At 43.1% G+C, this 19,815-nt stretch overlaps 1 long non-coding RNA gene across 8 annotated transcripts; it reads left to right on the forward strand.

Moving 5' to 3' along the window:
* Positions 1 to 2,526: 2,526 nt before the first annotated feature.
* On the forward strand, positions 2,527 to 19,596 carry LOC139079300 (uncharacterized). 8 transcript variants are annotated; one of them, XR_011532810.1, is made up of 8 exons: positions 2,529 to 2,676; positions 3,480 to 3,940; positions 9,605 to 9,711; positions 13,730 to 13,928; positions 14,337 to 14,489; positions 15,616 to 15,992; positions 16,220 to 16,395; positions 19,324 to 19,596. It is a non-coding gene; the product is annotated as an uncharacterized lncRNA (long non-coding RNA). The 8 variants fall into 8 exon arrangements; XR_011532812.1 differs by lacking the exon at positions 13,730 to 13,928 and having other exon boundaries at positions 2,540 to 2,676; positions 14,301 to 14,489; positions 19,321 to 19,596; XR_011532813.1 differs by lacking the exons at positions 13,730 to 13,928; positions 15,616 to 15,992 and having other exon boundaries at positions 2,540 to 2,676; positions 14,301 to 14,489; positions 19,321 to 19,596.
* The last annotated feature ends 219 nt before the right edge of the window (positions 19,597 to 19,815 follow it).

Here is a 19,815-nt window from a genome sequence, read left to right on the forward strand (position 1 = left end):
CTCCAAGCACACCCTCTCCGGAGAGCCAGGGATGCCTCCAGGACTTTACGAACATCTTCTGCTCATTTGCTTGGACACATGAGTGTGGCATAGTTGGGGTGCGGGATTATTGACGGCAGGGATCATACCTATTTGTCTAATTTCCACTTGGGCAGATTTTTTCATCTTACCTTATGACAAGACCCAATCTTTGTCGTATCTTTGTAGCATCTCAGCATGGCAAATGGCCCCAGAAAGGACAGTCTATAGAATGTTTCCCTGTTGGTTCAGAAGTCCCAAGCAATTGCTTTTAGTGGATGTCTTGATCAAGGCCTGGTCTTTGATGTACGAAGGCTGCAGAATTTAGGCTAATGCTCAACATTTCCTTTCCCTCTAGTTCTTTTAACACCTCAGAAGTGGATCATCAAGACCCTTCTGCAGGCAAAGGAAAGAAACCAGGGAGGGGGAATTGTCCAGTTACCGATCAAAGGAGTGAGGGTTCAAGGCTTCGTCCCTCAACATAACACCGGGCTTTGGGCCCTCAGCCCATCTCTTTGTCTCTCCGACTGTTCTTTTATGCAGTGGAAATATAACTCTTTGGAAGCAGCAGATGAAATAATGGGCTGGAGAAACACTATTCCAAGGGGCATGTGCGCTATAGGAACATGGCCATGACCCCCTTCTATGAAACTGCCGAGGTTTTTACACAGCACCCCCGTGTCTGCAGCTCTCATTAGTCTTCAAATTGAACTCTGGGCGATGCCGACAGGTCCGGAATGTGTGTTATCACGGTCTCTTCTTGAGCAAAACAAAAGTAATATTCAGGTCAAAGGGAGATGGAGCCTCTGCAGAAAGTGAGATTTAAATAAAAAGTGGAAATAGATACTTTGAGAAAGGGCACTTTATTTTTAGAAAAGAAAAAGAATTAGGAGAAGATAATGGTTGCCACGGCAACGGCAGAGCGCTGCATATATTCCATAGGCCCAGCTTTAAATATGATGCGAGGAACAATACGGAGTCCCTGGTGACTTTCTGAGAAAATACAGACTGAAATAAAAAGGCTGCCCAGAAACAATATCTCACATTAGCTCAACTGCCATTTTGCTGCCGTTGTATAGGCTCTCTACTCCACAGCCCTGTATTAACTTAAAAACCCATTTTAATGTTTGGCACAAAATCCATGTTAAATGAGTCTCATTTCTTTTCTCTTCTCTGTTCCTAATTGCGCTTTAAAAATTGAGCCGTGAGAGCAGACCCAGGAGCATGGCTTGGAAACTTATGATTCTCGATTTAAATGGAGAGATGATGTAGGCAGCATGTGCCAGCCTTTGAATTAACCTAGAAGGACAAAATGAATTGGCTGCTAACATTTAAACATCTGGCAATTGCCATAAAAATTCAAATTTCTGTCTTCTCTTGAAAATTTAGAAACACTGACCATCCTGGATCTTCCTTTTCGTGTAGCAAAAATCAGTTCGCTCATATGTCCATCACTTTCCCTGCTGCCTAATACGCTTTAAATTATTCCCTCGTTTCTATGGGCATTTGGGTTTGGAACCACCATCTAGTTACAGCCAAAGTCCTCCTTCTAGATCAATGCTTTCAGTCTTTGGTACACATAAGAATTGCCTAGAGAGCTTGTTCAAACATAATTTGCTAGATCCCACCCCTAGAGTTTCTGCTTCCCAGAGTTTAGGGTGGGGCTTGAGAATTTGCATTTCTGCAAGTTCCCGAGGAATGCCTTTTCTTCTAGCCTAGGGACCACCCTTTGAGAACCACTGCCCTACATCAATGGTTCCTATACTTTTGTTGGCAAAGACCCCTTTTCTTGATGATTTTCCTCAAAGAAATTTATATTAAGTTTAATAAGACAGGAAAAGTTTTTATTCATTGCCGTTCATCTGAGCAAGAGAGCCATATTCTAGGGGGGAAAACACAACGATCTAGCTATGAAAGACGTTGGCTAGACCGCTTTGCTGAGACAAGGTGAGAAATGAGAAAGCAATGGAGGGAAGAGGGAGACAGAGAAGAAAGGGAGTTTTAGTGTGAAGTCAGTGGGAGGAGGGGTCCTCAGCTGTGACCCCATCCTTGTGACCCCCAAACCTCAGTGAATTCAACAAACCCACAAAATGCATGGTGTGAGTTGATAGCGTGTGTGTGTGTGTGTGTGTGTGTGTGTGTGTGTGTGTGTGTAAATGGTGGCATAGCCCCAGGCTGCAGTGGAGTCAAAGAGGAGGCAGCATGGGAGCCAGACGATGAGGTCACCACAGGAACCAGATCCTCAGAGATCTGCAGACCGCTCAGCGAAGGCTTTGACTTTCTCAAACTACGGACTTGAGAGACTTGAGCCAGGTTTCCTCAGATCTCAGAGGAGCAGGAGGCCCCAGCTGACCCCTGGGATCCAGAACGTAAGAAAAATTTCATCTGTGCCATGGTCTGAATGTTTGTGTCCCCTAAAGTCCATGCATTGAAATTCCATCTCCCAGGGTGATGGTATTAGGAGATGCGGACTGTAGGAAGTAATTAGGTCACAAAGGCAGAGCCCTCATGAATGGGATTAGTGCCTTTCTAAGAGAGCCCCTTGCCCCTTCTGTCATGTGAGATTACAGAGAAAAGGTGGCTGTCTGGGGAGCAGGCCCTCAGCAGATGCAGAAATGTGCCAGCACCGTGATCTTGGACTTCCCAGCCTCCAGAACTGTGAGAAATGAATGTTTGCTGTTTATAAGCTGCCCAGTGTATGGTATTTTCTTATAGACACCTGAATGTACTCAGTCAATCTGAGTAAAAATGTATAATTCATTTTGCCCGTTTTTAATCATCAAAGATGTGTATGGCAAAGAGTCTGGGCTTGAGTCAATGTAAGTTAACACCTGGGCTGACTTAATCCCGGACAAAGCAACAGCACTTGACCTTTTAGATAGTCTGTGCAGGTTTATACAGGGAAAACTTTGTTAGTCTTTTCTTGAAATACCAGCGATAGCTCCTGGGACCTCCTTATTTCCTTTGAAGACCTTTGGGGACCTGGGCATGCTTGGGAATATCTCCCGGGCTGGCGTGAATTCTAACACAGAGGGGGTCCAGCGGTAACAGGCCCTGGGAGAGCCACGTCGAAGACCCAGTGGATAAATATTCAAAATGACCATTTTACTTGATGTTTCCAATATGTTTTGTTGTTATTGAGGATATACAGCTACATATATGAAAGCATGATAGAGACGGTGACATGCTATTTAAGTATCTTTCCTTTACTGTGCAAGTACCATGTGTCCAACACTTTGTGTGCACTTTTTAGTTTAATATTCACAACAACCCTGAAACATAAGCATTTTATCCCTATTTTGCAGAAAGAAAACTATGCTCAGAGAGGTTTAATCCATTTCCAAAGGGCACTCAGCTGATAAGTGGTGGAGCTGGAATTTGAAGCCATAATCTGTCTAACTCCAATTTCTCTGTTGTTTTCTCCCACCCTGCCCCACTGCTCCCTGATTCTCAAATGAAAGAGGTGGCCTTTCTCATGATTTCTACAGCTTTCGAGTGTGGCAAGCAATGTCCTGGTTTGCTTATGTTTGTTCAATGTTTAAAACCCATCCCTCAGCCCTAAGAAAAGTGTAAAAGAAGGATTCGTCCTCCCTTCCTTTGGATGGCAACACTGCTTTCCTGAGCCTGAGCCCTGAAGGGGTCTTCGAAAATGTGATCCGTTGAGTGAGGAGTTCCAGCGGAACGTAGATTCGCTTCGCAAGGAAGAAAGTTCCACTCGGCTCCCGATGAATTTAATCTCTCAATTTTCCTCCGTTGCTTGGACGTGCTAGAATGAAACTCAGATGAGATGCTGTGATAAAGATCCTTCTTCGTTAGTCTCTCTCACAGCTGGGCTTCATTTATGTGCCCATAAACCAGCTCATCTTTGCAACACAGGAGCGACTCTGAGCTGGGAAACTGAGCTAAACCAAAAAACAGCAAGGCAAGCTTTCCTGGTTCTGCTGTGCTTGGCTCTGGTTGCCATTTTGATTGAAGAAAACGCGGGGGGTGGGGGGTGGGGTAACCCCGTTTAGAAGGCAGCTGTTCGTTTTTCCTTTATTTAAAACACCGTAAGAAAGAACTGAGGAGAATGCTGTCATTCTGCCTTGAGGTTTCTATGGAGAAAGCTCACTGGCGTTGGGAGTTCTGTTAACCAGAACTCCTGACTCATCAGTATTCCTGACTGTCTAGAAGCGACTATTTATAGATGCTTAGAATGTTGCTCCTGAAGAAGATTTGGAAGTACTCTAAAGGTCACTCACCTGGCTTCCTTGCCAACGGTCTCCTCCCACCCCACTCTCTACCTTAAGGTCACCTCCATAGCCACCAAAGTGATCTTTCCAGAATATGAATCTGAGCAAGTCACATCCTGGCTTCAATCGTTCCCCTGGAAGGTCTTTTATGACCATACCCCTGCTGACTTTCCTGCTGTAATATACTTACATATCTTCCTGCTTCCACATGCTTTGGAGAGCCTAAATTGGATCATGTCAATCCTCCGCTCAGACATCTGCCCCACCCCCATGGTGTCCCATTGCATGCAGAATGAAATCCCAGGTCCTTATATTGGTCCAGGAGAGCCTTTTCTGTTAGGCCCTTGCTGTTTCTCTAATGTCATCCAAAGGGATGTTCTCTCTCTCTCTCTCCTTCTACTCCAGCCATTCTGGCTTCTGCAGTGTTCCAAGCCCACCTCAGGGCCTTTGCACCTCCTATTCCCTGGACCCAGAATACCCTTCCCCCAGATATCCACATGGTTCACTCCCTCAGTCCCTTCAGGTTATGGGGCCAAATGTCTGATTGGCTTTCCCGGACCTCTCTTCATGAAAAGATCAACTCCTGTCTCTCTTATCCTTTTACCTTGCTTTAGTGGTTTTCTCATCATACCTGAAATTATTTATTTATTGCTTATTTTTCTTATTGCTGTCTCCTGCATGAGCAGTCTCCAGGAGGGCAGTAAGTATCTCTTGAATGAAGACTGCTATGGACCCCATAGTGGGCACCACACCTAGTAATTTTTAAACAAATGAATCTCCTTCCATACTGCCCTCAAAACCACATGTTCTAGTAAGTCAAGAACACTTAAAATTCCCAATCCCGTCAGGTGGTTTCACACCTCTTGACTTAAAAAATGCTTTTTAAATTGAGGAATAGCTTCATAAAGTGCATGAATATTAATTGTACAGCTTGATAAATATTTACACATATATATGCATCCATATATATCCCATCCATTTTGAGATATAGGGCTTTTCCATCATTTCCAAAGACTCCCTCGAGCCCCTGAGCAATCAGTACCCCCTAAGCATAACCACTATTCTGACCTCTATCACCATAGATTAGTTTTGCTTGATATAAATACAACCACACAACATGTATTTTTTGCGTCTTAATTCTTTCTTTCAACACTGTGTGCTAGTGTCAGTAGTTTCTTCTTTTTTGTTGCTGAGTAATATTCCATTCTGTGATTGCACTGTAATTTATTTACTCATTCTTCTGTTGATTGACATTTGGGTTGTTTCCAGTTATTGGTTACCATGAATAAAGCTGCCAGGAAGATTATTGTACAAATCTTTTGGTGGACATAAGCACTCATTTCTATTGGGTATATACCCAGGAGTGGAATTGCTGGGTCTTAGAATGTACATATGTTTAGGTTTAGTAGGTACTGTCTGAAATTTTCCAAATTAGTTGCTCCAATTTACACTCCAACCAGGAACAAAAGAAAGCTCCAGTTGTTCCACTTTCTAGTCCATATTTGATGTTACTAGTCTTAAATGTTACCCCTTAAGAGGATAGTGGTGTCTCACTGCGGTAGTGCTATCTCTCTGTGAGTTTAATTTGCTCTTCTGTGATGACTAATGATGTTAAGCACCTTTTCACACTTTATTGGCCATTTTGATATTCTTTTTTGTAAAGTGCCTGTTCAATTCTTTTTACCCATTTTCTCTATTTCTTACTGATTTTTAGGAATTCTTAGTACAGTCTGGATACAAGTCCTTTGCTGGATACGTGTATCTTCCAGTCAGTGGCTTGCCTTTTCACTCTTTTAATGTTTTATTTGTTTTTGCCAAAGTTTTAAATTTTAATTAAACTCAATTTATAATTCTTCTAAAATTAGTGATTTTTGGATTTTGTTTAAGGAATCTTTGCTTATCCCAAAGTCATGAAGATATTTTCTTACTTTTTTCCTGCATAGTTTATTGATTTTCCTTTCACATTTAGTTCTATGGTCTATCAAATTAATTTTTTGTATGGTGGGAGGTAGAGATTGAAGTTCATTTTTTCCCCATATGGATATCCTGTTGACCCAGCATCAATTATTGAAAAGCCATCCCTCCGCTACTGAATTGCCAAAGGGCCTTGGTTGTAAATGAGGTGTCCATATATGTCACACCTCTGTGCTTTTGCTAAATGTTCTTCCATCCGCCTGATAGCCCTTCCTTGTCCTTATTTGGAGTCTTTCTCACCTTTCAAGACCCTTCCTAAGTATCAGTGTGCCTGTGAAGGCTTTCCTGTCCTCAGTGCCTACCCTCTTCCCCATTTAGTCTTTAATGTCCTTGGCTACTCTGTCACGCGGGACTGCTATTGCAACATTTGGTTATCTGTTTGCCTCCATCATAAGATTGGGAGCATCTTGAAGGCAGGGTCCTAGCTGTATTCATCTTTGTAGCCTGTGCCTAACACAGTGTGCCTAAAGTAAGTGAAAGTAATTGTTTGTTGAATGAATAAAGTCAAGAACTTCTGAATAGCTAAAAAAAAAAAAGGTTAAATTCCTTTCAGTGAATTAGAAGCAATCTGTTCAAAGAGTTTCACTCTGAAAAATCAATATGCAATGTCCAGTAGGTGGTTTAACCCAGGGTGCAAAGATATACAGTAACTTGTAATCCAGTCACTTGGGTGATGAAAGGGAAGGCTTAGTCATGACAGAGGAAGGAAGGAAAGAAACAAAGCAAGTGATGAAACCAGAATATTCCTGAGGATGTAACACGGAAAGTATCTAACCAGTTATATATGCATTAGTTCTTTTTTCTCTTCTTGTTCTCGACCAAGTCAAACATCAGTTTGTGTTTTTGTTTTCTGTCCCCGCCCCTAGTTTTACTGAGATATAATTGACATATAACATTGTGTTAGTTTCAGGTGCACAACATAATGATTTGATATATGTATATATTGTGAAATGATCACCACAATAAGTTTAATTAATGAGCATCACATCGTTACAAAGGTTTTCTCTTGTGATGAGAACTTTCAAGATCTACTCACTTAGCAACTTTCAAATATACAATATAGTATTGCTCACTATAGTCACCATGCTGTGCATTACATCCTCATGACTTATTAATCTTATAACTGAAAGTTTTCAGCTTTTGACCACCTTCACCCATTTCCCTCACTCCCATCCCACCCCTCTGTCTCTGGAAACCACCAATCTACTCTCTGTTTCTATGGGTTCAATTTTTTTTACATTCCACCTGTAAGTGAGATCACACCACATTTGTCTTTCTCTGCCTGACATTTCACTTAGCATAATCCCTCAAGGTCCATCTATGTTGTCACAAATGGCAAGATTTCCTTCTTTTTTATGGATGAGAAAATATTCCATTGTGTATACATGTGCCACATTTTATCTGTTAACTCATCAATGGACACTTAGGCTGTTTCCATGTCTTAGCTATTGTAAATAATGCTGCAATGAACATGGGGGTGCAGATATCCTTCAATATCGTGATTTTGTTTCCTTCTAATAAATGCTATGCATTAGTATGCATTAATTCCTCCTATGAGAGTCATAACTTCTACGAGCAGTCATATTGTGTACCTGTTAAAAGCATGGAATTTGGAGTCAGATCTGAGTTCTAATCCATCACATGCCTGTTATGTGACCTAATGTGACCTTAATTTCTCTCTGCTTCATTTTCATTGTCTGTAAAATGGACTGCTATTAGGTTCGAATGAGATATATGCAAAGTACGTAACACAGTGCCTGACATAGTAAGCACTCCTTAGATGGTAAAAATTTTTGGCAACTCCTTCCCCAGCTCTTCATTCATGATCTGCAAAGATGGGAAGCTGCCAAATGACACTTCCAGGAAGCTTATCCATTTACAAAATGATCTTCATGTTGCAGTCATTTCAACTGAACCAAGGCAAGAGCTGACATTCATCTATATTTGTTAGTTCAATGACAATATAATTACGTGCTGGGAGTCCTTTGGCTTTGTGGCAGAGGCTATGGTATCCCAATGCTCATTCTTTCCTCCTCCCTTTTAGTGTAGAGCTTGTTCACATTCCCAGATAAGTTTTTTCAGAGTGCAGGGTCATCTTGCTGGAAGCCACACTTCCCAGGCTCCTTTGCAGCTAGATCTGGTTCTGTGATTAAGTTCTCTCCAATGGTGCTTGCTAGTCACTTCCCCCCACTCCCCGCCTTCCTTGGGTTGAAATGCTGATATGGTTTTCGTGGTGAACAAGCTTTGATTATGTGGATAAGGAAAACACTAGAGGGATAGCTGAGCAACAAGATGGAAGGAACCTGGGTCTCTAAATAATCTTACAGAGCAGAGCTGCCTTTTTATCCTAGATGGTTATTAGAGAGAAGAATAAAGAAACAATTTGCTATCATTTGAGTTGTGTTTTGGGGGTCTTTTGTCACAGCAACTTAGCATCAACCTTAACTACTGCAAGCATCATGTATCTTTTTGGCCTTTGTGTGTGTGTCCTATTCCTCCACCTCTGCTGGAACATTCTTCTTATACCTTTTTACCTACTTAGCTCTTTCTCTTTCTTCAGATCTCAGGTCAATGTCTCTTTCTCAAAAGCCTTCCCTGACCTCCTCAGATAGGTTTAATTCTCTTACTATTTGCTTTCCTAAAGCTGTTTTCCTCTTCCAAAGGAGAGGCCTTATTATAGTTGGAATTTTACATTTAATTGTGTGTTTCTTTGATTAATGCTTATCTCCCTCACTATACCGTAAGCCCTATGAGAGGAGGGACCATATCCTAATTTATTTACCATAGTATCCAGAAGAGCTAGCACAGCTTACAGCATATAATAGGAGCTTAATAAATATCATCAATTAAAAAAATCTTCAAAGTACCTCCCACACTCTTGGTAATAAATTATTCTCCTTGTCATTGTTCTTTGTTACTCTCTAGAACACCGAGTGGGTTAAATGACCAAGAACCAAGGATCAAGCAAGGCCACTGGCCTATCATGTTGTGGGAAGAGATTCCCTCTGTCTCCTAATTCCCAATTTTAAATGCCAGAACATCAGTGTGAGGCCAAGACTGGGGCTGCTGATTATATCTATTAGCATGTGAGATGGCTAATAAAAGTCAGAGGATGGAATTGATATTCAATCTGGCCATCCCTGAGAACTCTGAGTCACTGCATGGAATCTTGTAATATACTCCCTTTGTGTCATTCTGCATCCAAGTGGACTGGTTGCCAAATATCTTGCCATTCCAGCGTTTAATCACCTTTTTTCTTGGCATTTAATATCATTAGAACAAACTTCGAAGAGTTTTAACTAAATTGTATAGCTGCAAATCTCTGAAATGAAAATATTTCCCTAGTGGTAAAATGTTGTTCATTGTTTCTGCCAAATCAGGTGGTGTTTTATTCCAGAAGAAAGTTGTTTCTTTTTAAGTCGAGGCCAGCAAGCATTGATAACAATTCCTGTGGAAGGTTTCATCTCCCTCCTGAGGCATTGCGAAGGTAGGAGTTGCAAATGTTGGGAGCTGTAATGCAATTTCACTCAGCACTTGTTTACATGTATCATTTTTAAAAGTATGGGGCTCTGTCCTCCACATCATCTTCTTGAATAACCTCACCACATCTCTGAAGAACACGTATAAATCAATTACCTTCCAAGTGGCCTGCCTCTGCAGAGGTGAGCCATATTCATGAAAACAGTTTTCATGGACTAAAAGCCTTTCTCTATGATGTGCCAGGAAATAATGCCACACTATTGCCAGGAGAGGCTTCCAGAAACCAACAGCACCTGCGTCACATTAAAAACTTTTGAGCCCAAGAATTAGGTTGAGGCTTGTTTAAAGTCCATTTTCTGTATTATGGCTCAAGGGGGATTATTTTGGTAACCTGAACTGCTCAAATTTTCCTGCTTCATCAAGATTCTCAGATTGCTTTGGAAGTATGTGAAGTTTGTGAAAACGCAAATTTCACTTGCATTTAGACCTTTGCCTGAGAACTTTCCCCCCTGAAATTCTGCGATTCCATGAGAAATTCCATAATTACTATCCGTGTATAACCCAGGGTCTAGAAGTGCTTCAATTCTAGGCTTTATGTGGAATCAACGGTCCAGAGAAGGACCTCATGAGGGGGGTGAGTAAATGGTGGCAGACACTGTTGGCTGCCTACCCAAGAGAGATGGCCCTCTTCCTTCCATGCTTTGTGTTTTAGGCCCCTCTGAAGATGCAGAGGATGGATCTTCGTTAGATTAAGCCAATCGTATGATTCTGTCCCATTTACCAGTGTTTGGTTTAAGGACAAGTATGTGACCCAGCCGCAACCAGTAAAATATGAGGTTTCTCTTGATACTAAAAAAGGCTCAAGGAAGAGACATTCTCTCCCATCCTTGGATATTGTTGTATGAGGAGCAGCCTGGAACTGCTGAAAATATTTTGTGACCATGAAGAGACAAAGATGAAGATAAGATTCATTTTGCTGAGGAAGGCAGAACAGAAAGACAGAATGTACCCAGCTCCCTGATCCGCCTTGTTGAATCACTAAACAAACCGTCCCCAGTATTGCCTTAGTCTAGACCTCCTATTATGTGAGCTAATAAATCCCTTTACTGTTTTAGTTGTTGGTTCTCAATCTTGTTTGTATGCCAGCCCAGATGTCCTTTTAAAAGAGCTTCAGTTGATTTGAAAGGATAGCCAGGATTAAGAATGATTGGTTTAAGATATTTTGAATTGAGTCTTCTGTTACTTGCAGCCAATAACATTCCAACCAGTGGCCTCAGGCAATGTGCATAAGTCTTCAAGAGGATGGGATAACGGGTGGAGACACTGTGGGAGTCAGGAGGAAGAGCTTTAACTCCTACCAGAGCATAGTTAATTCAGAGGGTTTGGCTCAAATATTCGTGCTTTCCATTTTTGGAACAGGACAAGGCTCCAGCCTTATTAGTTGGCAAGGGAGAAGCTGTAGCATTGTGTGGGAAGATGCTTTATAAAGATGCTGATGCATTGGCAGACACATTGAGACCTCATTCCAGGGAGTACACTCCAGAAGTAACTTTGTGTAGCCTTAAGCTACTGTGACTGATGATAATGGACTGGATTATTCACGTGGGCTGAGGGAAATTAAAGAGTAAGAACCACTACCAAATTTGTGCCTTGCCTATAGCATGTGTGGAAGATTTAACAGCATCCATGAGGTAGGAGCTTCATTCCTACCTGCATTTTGTGTCCCTGTGTGTGCTTTTTCTTTTTCTCACTAATTCCTTAATCCTGCCTTGCTGTGCTGGTTGTTGACCTTGTCCCTCAGTTCTAAGCCCACCTTTCTGTATTGTGCTCTGGGATACTGGGGCTGGGGTTCTGAAAACTCTATTTTCCGGACTCCCTTGCCAAACTTGTTAGGTTCTACCCATGGGAGGCGCTAAATGGAGACTGGAAAGCAGAAGGAGAGGAGAAGAGAATTTTCCTCTTCCCACTTTCTATTAGTGTTCCTAGTAGCAGCAGAAGTTATGGCTTCAATATGTTTCAACACTTCCAGCACCAGCTTCACCATGCTCCATTAGAAGTACCAGAAGCAGCCACACTTCCTTATCCAATGGGCCATGTTCTCCAGGCCTTCCAGACATCTTCTAGGTCAGACCTCCTGCTTAGAGATCTGAACACCAGCCACAGGGTGCCCTCCTCCTCAGAAACCCAAATATCTACTGTGGAAGGGGCACCACGGCATGCCAACCAGTCTTGTGGAGGGCCCTGCTCTAAGCTCCCAAGTTCTTACAGCACGATTTTCTCCCTTTTATTCCTCTGGGGGTTGTCACTACTTCCTTCAGTTACTAATCTCTAGGTTACCTTGGTATCCTTTTTATTCTTCCAGCCTTCCAACACCTTTGTAAACAATTGCTTGAGTTAAATCCCCTCTGTTTAAAATACCTGGTGGGATGGTTAATTTTATGGGTCAACTTGACTGGCCTAAGGGACGCCTAGATAGCTGGTAAAACATTATTTCTGGGTGTATCTGTGTGGGTGTTTCTGGAAGAGACTAGCATTTGATTCAGTAGACTGAGTGAAGAGATTGTCCCTCACCAGTGTGGGTGGCCAACATCCAATCCACTGGGGGCCTGAACGGGACAAAAAGGTGAAGAAAGGGTGAATTCTTTCTGTCCTCTTGAGCTGGGATGTCCATTTTCTCCTGCTCTCAGATATCAAAGCTCCTAGTTCTTGGGCCTTTGCACTCCAGGACATGTAGAGGTGGCCCCTGGTTCTCAGGTCTTTGGACTCAGAATTACACCACCGGCTTTCCTGGTTCTCCAGATTGTGGATGGGACTTCTCAGCCTCCATAACCACATGAACTAATTTCTATTGAAATCTCCTTTTATCTGTCTATCTAATTATCATCTATCTACTTATCTATCTATCACCTATTTTTATCCTATTGTTTCTGTTTCTCTGGAGAATCCTGATTAATATACCTGGTGTGGTTTATATTTTCTTTTCTTACTTACTACATTTTACATTTACCCATAAAGTCATCTAAAATCAATTTGCAAACAGAAGGCAGGGTACAACCAGATAAATAAGGAAATAAAAACAAATGATGTGACTTCCTGGGAGCTCAATGCTCCCTTCACACTGTGCAGAACTAGAAAGAATGAAAGTCATGGTGACCTGATTTTCTAATCAAACAAACTGGAATGTGGAGTCTGGTTTATACTTAGCTCTGGTGGGAGATAAAGCCCTTCCTCCTGATCACCATAGTGGCTGCATCCATGATGCCATCTTCCTCAAGACAGATACAGATTGCCTGAGGCCATTTGCATTTGTTCGGATGCTATTGGCTGCAAGTAACAGAAGACCCAACTGAAAATAGCTTAAACCAACAGGGAATATCTAAAATTGGTATCACTCTAGAAAATCTAGGGCATATAGTTGCCACTGGATCAGGCATTAGGAAATGTGGCTCTCCTAACATTATATGTGGCTCTCCTAATTCATTGTATGAATGTGAGAGTGTACAGACCGAGAGTGACCAAGGGTAGGAGCAACTAAAACCATGAGAGCAGATAATGAGGGTTTGGTGAGAGTGAATTGAAAGCAGCCCAATCCTGACATGAAGGAAAAAGTGGGGAGACCAAGGACACTGGCCCAGTGACGCAACGGTTAAGTTTACACATTCTGCTTTGGCAGCCTGGGGTTTGCCGGTTCGGATCCCAGGTGCAGACCTGTATACCGCTTGTCAAGCCATGTTGTGGCAGGCGTCCCACACACAAAGCAGAGGAAGATGGGCACGGATGTTAGCTCAGGGCCAGTCTTCCTCAGCAAAAAAGGGGAGGATTGGCAGCAGATGTTAGCTCAGGGCTAATCTTCCTCAAAACCAACCAACCAACCAAACAAACAATAGTGGGGAAACCAAGGAAGCTAGTGGAAATCTGTAGCAAAATCCTGCTGATAATGGTATTGAGTACTTTTAATAAAAAAAAAAGTTGTGTCCATTAACTCATAAAATTTGCTTGAAATCTGATACCTTCCAAAAGAATAGCTGTCTCAGCGTACAGGTTCCAAGTGGACAAAGGAAGATCCAGGAGATGAAGTGGATGTCAGGGACAAGAGCTGCAACTGAGACACCGACCAAGCCCCAGGCTGCTGAACCATCACGTTCCTGGGAGGAGAAATTAGAGTTCAAATCTCAAATGACTTTTGTAGAGTTGACTTAGAAGCCCTTAGCTGGAGGGCAGGAGGTACGTCTTTGTCATCTTTGTATCCCCAGCACCTATCACAATGCTTGGCACAGAGAGGAGCCCAAAGAAAGCCTTTTGAATGAACGGATCCCTAATTAGTTTTGTATGTTAAATTCAAACCTTTAGTTCATTGAGCTAATACCCACCATGTGCGAGACAGTCTGCAGTTAGAAGTTTGTTCCTCTGATTAAGCCATCCTCAATCCACCCTAATACTTCTCTCCCTCTGATTTTCTCCTTAGCACTTACCCTACCTAACTGATCCCTTAAAGCATACTATATGTTTTACTTACTGGTGGTTATTGTCTTTCCACTAGAATGTAAGACCTATGAAAGTGGGAATTTTGTCTGTTTTCCTCATTACTTGTGGCAGCTGTGATAATGTCTCTCTCTGATCTCTGACTACAAGAAGTGTAAGTGACCGAAGGCCCAGCTGCTGTGCTCTGAAATCCATCATGACATTTGCACCAAGGCCGTGCTTCCTGGGGTGCTCTCAGTCACTGACCAAGTATGGCATGGATGCTAAGGCCAGGCTGTTCCTGGGAGATGCAGGACTCCTCTGGTGAGTGACTTTGGCTTGAGGACTCAGGAATGACCTTGCCAAACCCTCTTAGAATTGCGCTCAGTCTAAGCTGCTTCCACTCAATCCTCCTTCCTTCCTGCATTAGGGTTCTCCGGAGAAACAGAGCCAACAGGATATGCATGTGGGTCTATACATATACATATGTATATACACACACACACATATATATGCACACACATGTATGTATGTATATGTAGGTGTGTATATATATGGAGAGAGAGAGAGACGAGGAGAGAGAAAAGGATTGAGAAAGAGAGATTGGTTTATTTTAAGGAATTGGTTCATGTGATTATGGAAGCTTGGTATGCCCAAAATCTGCAAGGTAGGCCAATAGGCTGGAGACCCAGGGAAGAGTTGCAGTTCGAGACCAAAGGCAGGAATCCCTCTTCCTTGGGTGGACTGTCAGTCTTTTTCTCTTAGGGCCTTCAAACGATTGGATGTGAGGCCCACCCACAATATGGAGGGTAATCCACTTTGCTCAAAGTCTACTGATTTACATTTAAGTGTTAATCTTATTTAAAAACATATCTTCACAGAAACATCTAGAGTAATGTTTGACCAAATATCAGGGTACCGTGACCCAGCCAAATTGATTCATAAAATTAACCATCACAATTTCCTCTCTCTTTCACCCAGGATCAGACTTGCATTGAGGTCTGATGGCTCTCCCAGCCTCCCATGGGATCCCTCCCCATTCTCCCTCACAGGTGTCCTAATAAAACTTTTGCACAACTAACCTTGATTTGGCATCTACTTCTCAAAAGACTCAGACTAACACATTACTCTGTCTCCAGTAGCTGGCCTATAGTGCATGCTCAATAAATATTTGCTAAATGAATTAATGGATGTGAGAACAATTTGGCTTTGACACGTGATACTCCATGATTACTGGTGTTGATTCATCTGATGTGGGTGGCAGGAGGCTGTCCCCTTCCTCATTCTCATTTCCTTGACTCCTCTTTTGAAATCTTAAGATGAAAGAGAATGATCTATCCAGATGGAAGAAAACCGCACTTTAGTCAAGAGTATATGAATGCATATGCTTTTTAACCTAAAATCTCTAAGCTTTCAAAGAATCTCTTTTTCTTTGAAATCTCATTATAAGAATATGAATCAGGCTATTTATCAATTGATCACCTGGCCATCACCTGATGATCACCTGGCCATGATGCTGTCCCAAGAGGAATAGACTGTTGCTAACTGGACCTGCTTGCATCCCTGACTAGTGGGCAGAGGAAGCGGGATTATAAACATGGGACACTAATCAGAGGCAGGCCTGCTCTGGGATGCAAGTTTCAAGAGGAAAAGAACCACATGTCATGAACTTCTGGGCACCCTGACCATTTATAGAGAAGTCAAATGAGATTTAAATGTACAGAAAGAATGGCCCCTAACAAGAAGAGAAGTCAGAAGAGAGGCAAAAAGAAACTTAAGGAGCATTGTGGAAGAGCTGAGGAGGAGTCACTCTTGTCTCCATCATAGGTGAGGTTGATAAGTGTTGGTAATGATGTGACACGAGCCTCACGCACTTTTCACATTCTTATGTCAATGGATTAAGCCATGCCCCAGGATTCTCCTATTGCTAAGAAGGGTGGCTTCCCTGGATATGCCTTCAGGGAGGGAGACCCTGCAAAGTGCAGGTCCTGGGGCAAGTGCTGTGATTCGCTGGTCCTCCCTTTTTGTCCTCCTCTTGTCCTTTCTGCCAGCAGGATTCTGACCTCCCAGCATCTTCGTCTGCTGTTGGTGGAACACCATCTGCCGCGAATGTAGCTGTCTCTCCACTAGATAGTCTTTCACCTTTTGAAGCCTAGACAGGTTTCCATCCAGCTCAACTCAAATCAAGCTCTCCAAGTAGTCCCTTTGAAGCCACTGCCACTGGATGGAGGTAAAGGAAAATTAATTTCTTCCCCACTGCTGCAGTGGGTCAGGGGGAGGGGTGCTTCTTGGACCCAGTTCTCTGATAAGCTTTTACTGAAGAAATTCTACAGAGCAAAGAAAAAGCAATGAGCTGATGCTCTGTGCAACAACATGGATGAATCCCACAGGTTAACGATGAGCAGAGGAAGCCAACCATGAAAGACTGCACGCCATATGATCCCATTGATACAAAGTTCAAAAACAGGCAAAGGATTCTATGGTGATAGAAGTTAGAACAGAGGCTACCCCATCAACTTAAGATTTGTGCACTTTACTGTATTTATGTCATATCTCAGTCAAAATTAAAATTTTCTCCCCTAGCTTCTCCAGCTTCAAACTCTAAAAAGGCTGGAGGTAGGTGGTAACTGACATTCACAGAGGCAGTTTCACAGTCTTTTAGCCTGTCCTGTGTGGACAGCCTACACCTTCTTCTAGAATGAGCAGGTGTTGACATGCAGTATATTGTCCTTAGCCTCCGAGTAATGGGCCAACAGGAGGACTTCCGTCTACCGTCATCCTGTCACAGCAGTGTCCCTATCAGGAATAAAGCAAGAGCGTGGACTGCAGTCTCCTCTCTTCTGCCACAACACTGCATTGACAGCAGCGCCTTGCAGGGCCCAGGGTCCTGTAGGTTCCTGGGGACCTGAGGCTCCGGCATTGAGGGCAGGCGGTGGTGGTTCTGAAGCCAGTCACCATGGCACAGCTTTGTGTGGATAGGTCCCCTCCAGTGGCCCCATAGGCAGTGGTGAGAGCCTCCCTCCCAATGGGGCTGGTGCTAAAGACAAGGACAAGGGCAACGACCATTTGGTAGCAAAGAGGACCAACTGTCCATTCATGGAGACACTCCCAGAAACACCTGAGTGGGACTTTGAGGAGGCCTGGAGGTGCTGTGACCTGAGTTCTAGGTGAGGGCAAGAATGCAAGAGATGGAGTTCATTTCTGCTCATGAAGTCCCATCTTTAACGCTAGACAGGGGCCGCCTGGGGAGACATGAGGCTAAAACGTAATAAATCACTTCTGGGTTCAGCCTGATTCAAGTGTCTCTGTCTATGTTTATCTTCCTTTTCTCCCTCCCATCCTTCCTTTTTTCCTTCCTTTCTTCCTTCCTTCCTCTTTCTCTCTCTCTCTTTCTCTTTCTCTTTCTCAATTCTTCCTTCCTGCTCTCCTCTTCTGCCTTCTTCTCTTCCTCTTTCTTTCTCTGTCTCTTCCTCCCTCCCTTCCTTTCTTTCTCTTTCTGTCTCTCAATCTCTCTTTTCCTCCCTTCTTCCCTTTCTTCCTTTGAAAAACTATGTCCTCCAAATGCAATCCACTCAGCTTGAGTGAGCTAGGAATGGAAAACACTTCCAGAGTCCTAGATCTTTCCAGTTCACTGGAAGTTCAACTCCAAACCTTAAGGGGCAGACTGTGTCAGATTGCAGCCCAGCTGCTTGGGGAGCGAGGCAGGGAGTGGGTGCAGTTTGCACTTGGCCTTCGGTGCCAGCCTCCCTGACAATGCAAGCTCTTCTCTTCTCAGGACTCTGCTGTCACAGAGTGGACCTGTGCAAGGGACCAAGAGCCACCAGAGCACAGTGGACAGCCCCCCATCTGGCCACACTCCTTCCCTGAATCAGCTCTTAAGATAGAAGCTTTTGCCGAATGCAAACTTTTTTGGTGGAGCTGGAAATGCTAAAACTGTGCAGTTGCACAAATGGGGCCATTTCGAGCCACATCTTCCCCTCATTTCTGGGGAGGTGCAACCATCAAAAAGAGATGTTTATCATCGTACAAACCAAATAGGACATGTGAAAACACTCTGTAAGCTTAAAGCTTTGTGCAGATGCAAACCTTAAGTGAAAAGAACGCATTTTATTATTGGGATAGAAACAGTATTCTCAGAGCCTGTTCAGTGCACTGCTCAGAAGTCCCAGTTATTATTGTTATTGCTGGCATTGTTATTCTTTTGTCCACAGAGAGAGAAACTAGAGGACTGCTGGTCAAGGACAGGAGAGAGGCAGCCTTCAGGCTGTGTTCCCACTTGTACTGTTTGAAAGCTTTACCATGTGCATGCATTGCTCTAAAAAAGACTATTTAAATTTTGTTTTAAAATAAAATGAAAACGTTTCGCAGTTAAAGTCAGCATTCTCATGCTGTCAGAGAAGCCATGAAGCCGGAAGTGTAGGGAATTTTCTTCTTGACTTATAACAAATGCCTTCAGATAACTCACAGCTCCACGGCCACATGTCTTCAGGTCTGTTTCCTGAAGAAAATCGAATCAGGTGGCAGGGTGTTATTCCAGATCGCTCAGGAAACACCAAGCTGTTTAATTGATTACCATCACTTCATGAGCAATTGCCTATCTAATTTTATCCGGTTCCATCAGCTCTAGAGGATAATTGCGGGGTTCCATGGAGGTGTTGGAACAAGTGTGTGTGGTAGACAGAATAATACCCCCTTCCATCAAAGACGTCCATGTCCAAATTCCCTGAACCCGTGAATCTGTTACATTGCTTGGCAAGGGGAATTAAGTTTGCAGATGGAATTAAAGTTGCTAATGAGCAGATAGAGAGAGTCTCCTGAATTATCCAGATGGATCCAGTGTAATCACAAAGATCTTTAAAAGTGGAAGGGGAGGCAGAAGAGGAGGGTAGAACAATATGTTATGAGAAGGACTAGATTTCCACTGAGGGCCTTGAAGACAGAGAAAGGAGCCATGATCCAAGGAATGTGGGCGGCCTCTAGAAGCAGGAAAAGGCAAGGAAATGGATTCTCCCCTTGAGCCTCTGGAAGGAGTGCAGCCCTGCTGACACCTTGACTCTAATCCTGGGAGACTTGTGTCAGCTTTGTAATGTACAGAAATGTAAGATAATAAGTTTCTGTTGTTTTCGGCCATTAACCTTGTGGTAATTCGTTATAGCAGCAGGAGAAAGGACTTGCTGTCCTCTGTCCTCCAGCTGCCCAGGACTTCTGCTGAAGACAGGGCAGAGCTACAACAGCCGGAGTGACTCTGGGAAACCCTCTCTGTACTCCAAGCAAGGATGGTCCAGACTCCAGTGAGGATGCCTTGGACATGTGGGTGGGGCCGTCCTCATGGGTATGTGACCTGTGTAGTTGTATAGAGCCTGTGTTCAGAAGAGACCCATGCTTGGTCTAATTCTCTGCTGTTACTGTCTTTAAATTTTTAATAATGTTATCTTTGAATCTGTTCTTTGTACATGAAATGTGATGGGACAATGGAGCATGCACATGAACAGAGGAGATACACGCAATATTCCTGTCTCCCACTCTCTGATGCCTCTTTGCATATAGAATTTGTGATGTCCCCTGAACACAGAATTTTGGTGGACTCACGATGTGTGGGAATTCAGAGACACTCAAAGTGAGTACAAGGAAGCATGTTATGTCTACGATT

The sequence above is a fragment of the Equus przewalskii genome, chromosome 25 (genome assembly GCF_037783145.1).
Source record: "Equus przewalskii isolate Varuska chromosome 25, EquPr2, whole genome shotgun sequence".
Lineage (NCBI taxonomy): Eukaryota > Metazoa > Chordata > Mammalia > Perissodactyla > Equidae > Equus > Equus przewalskii.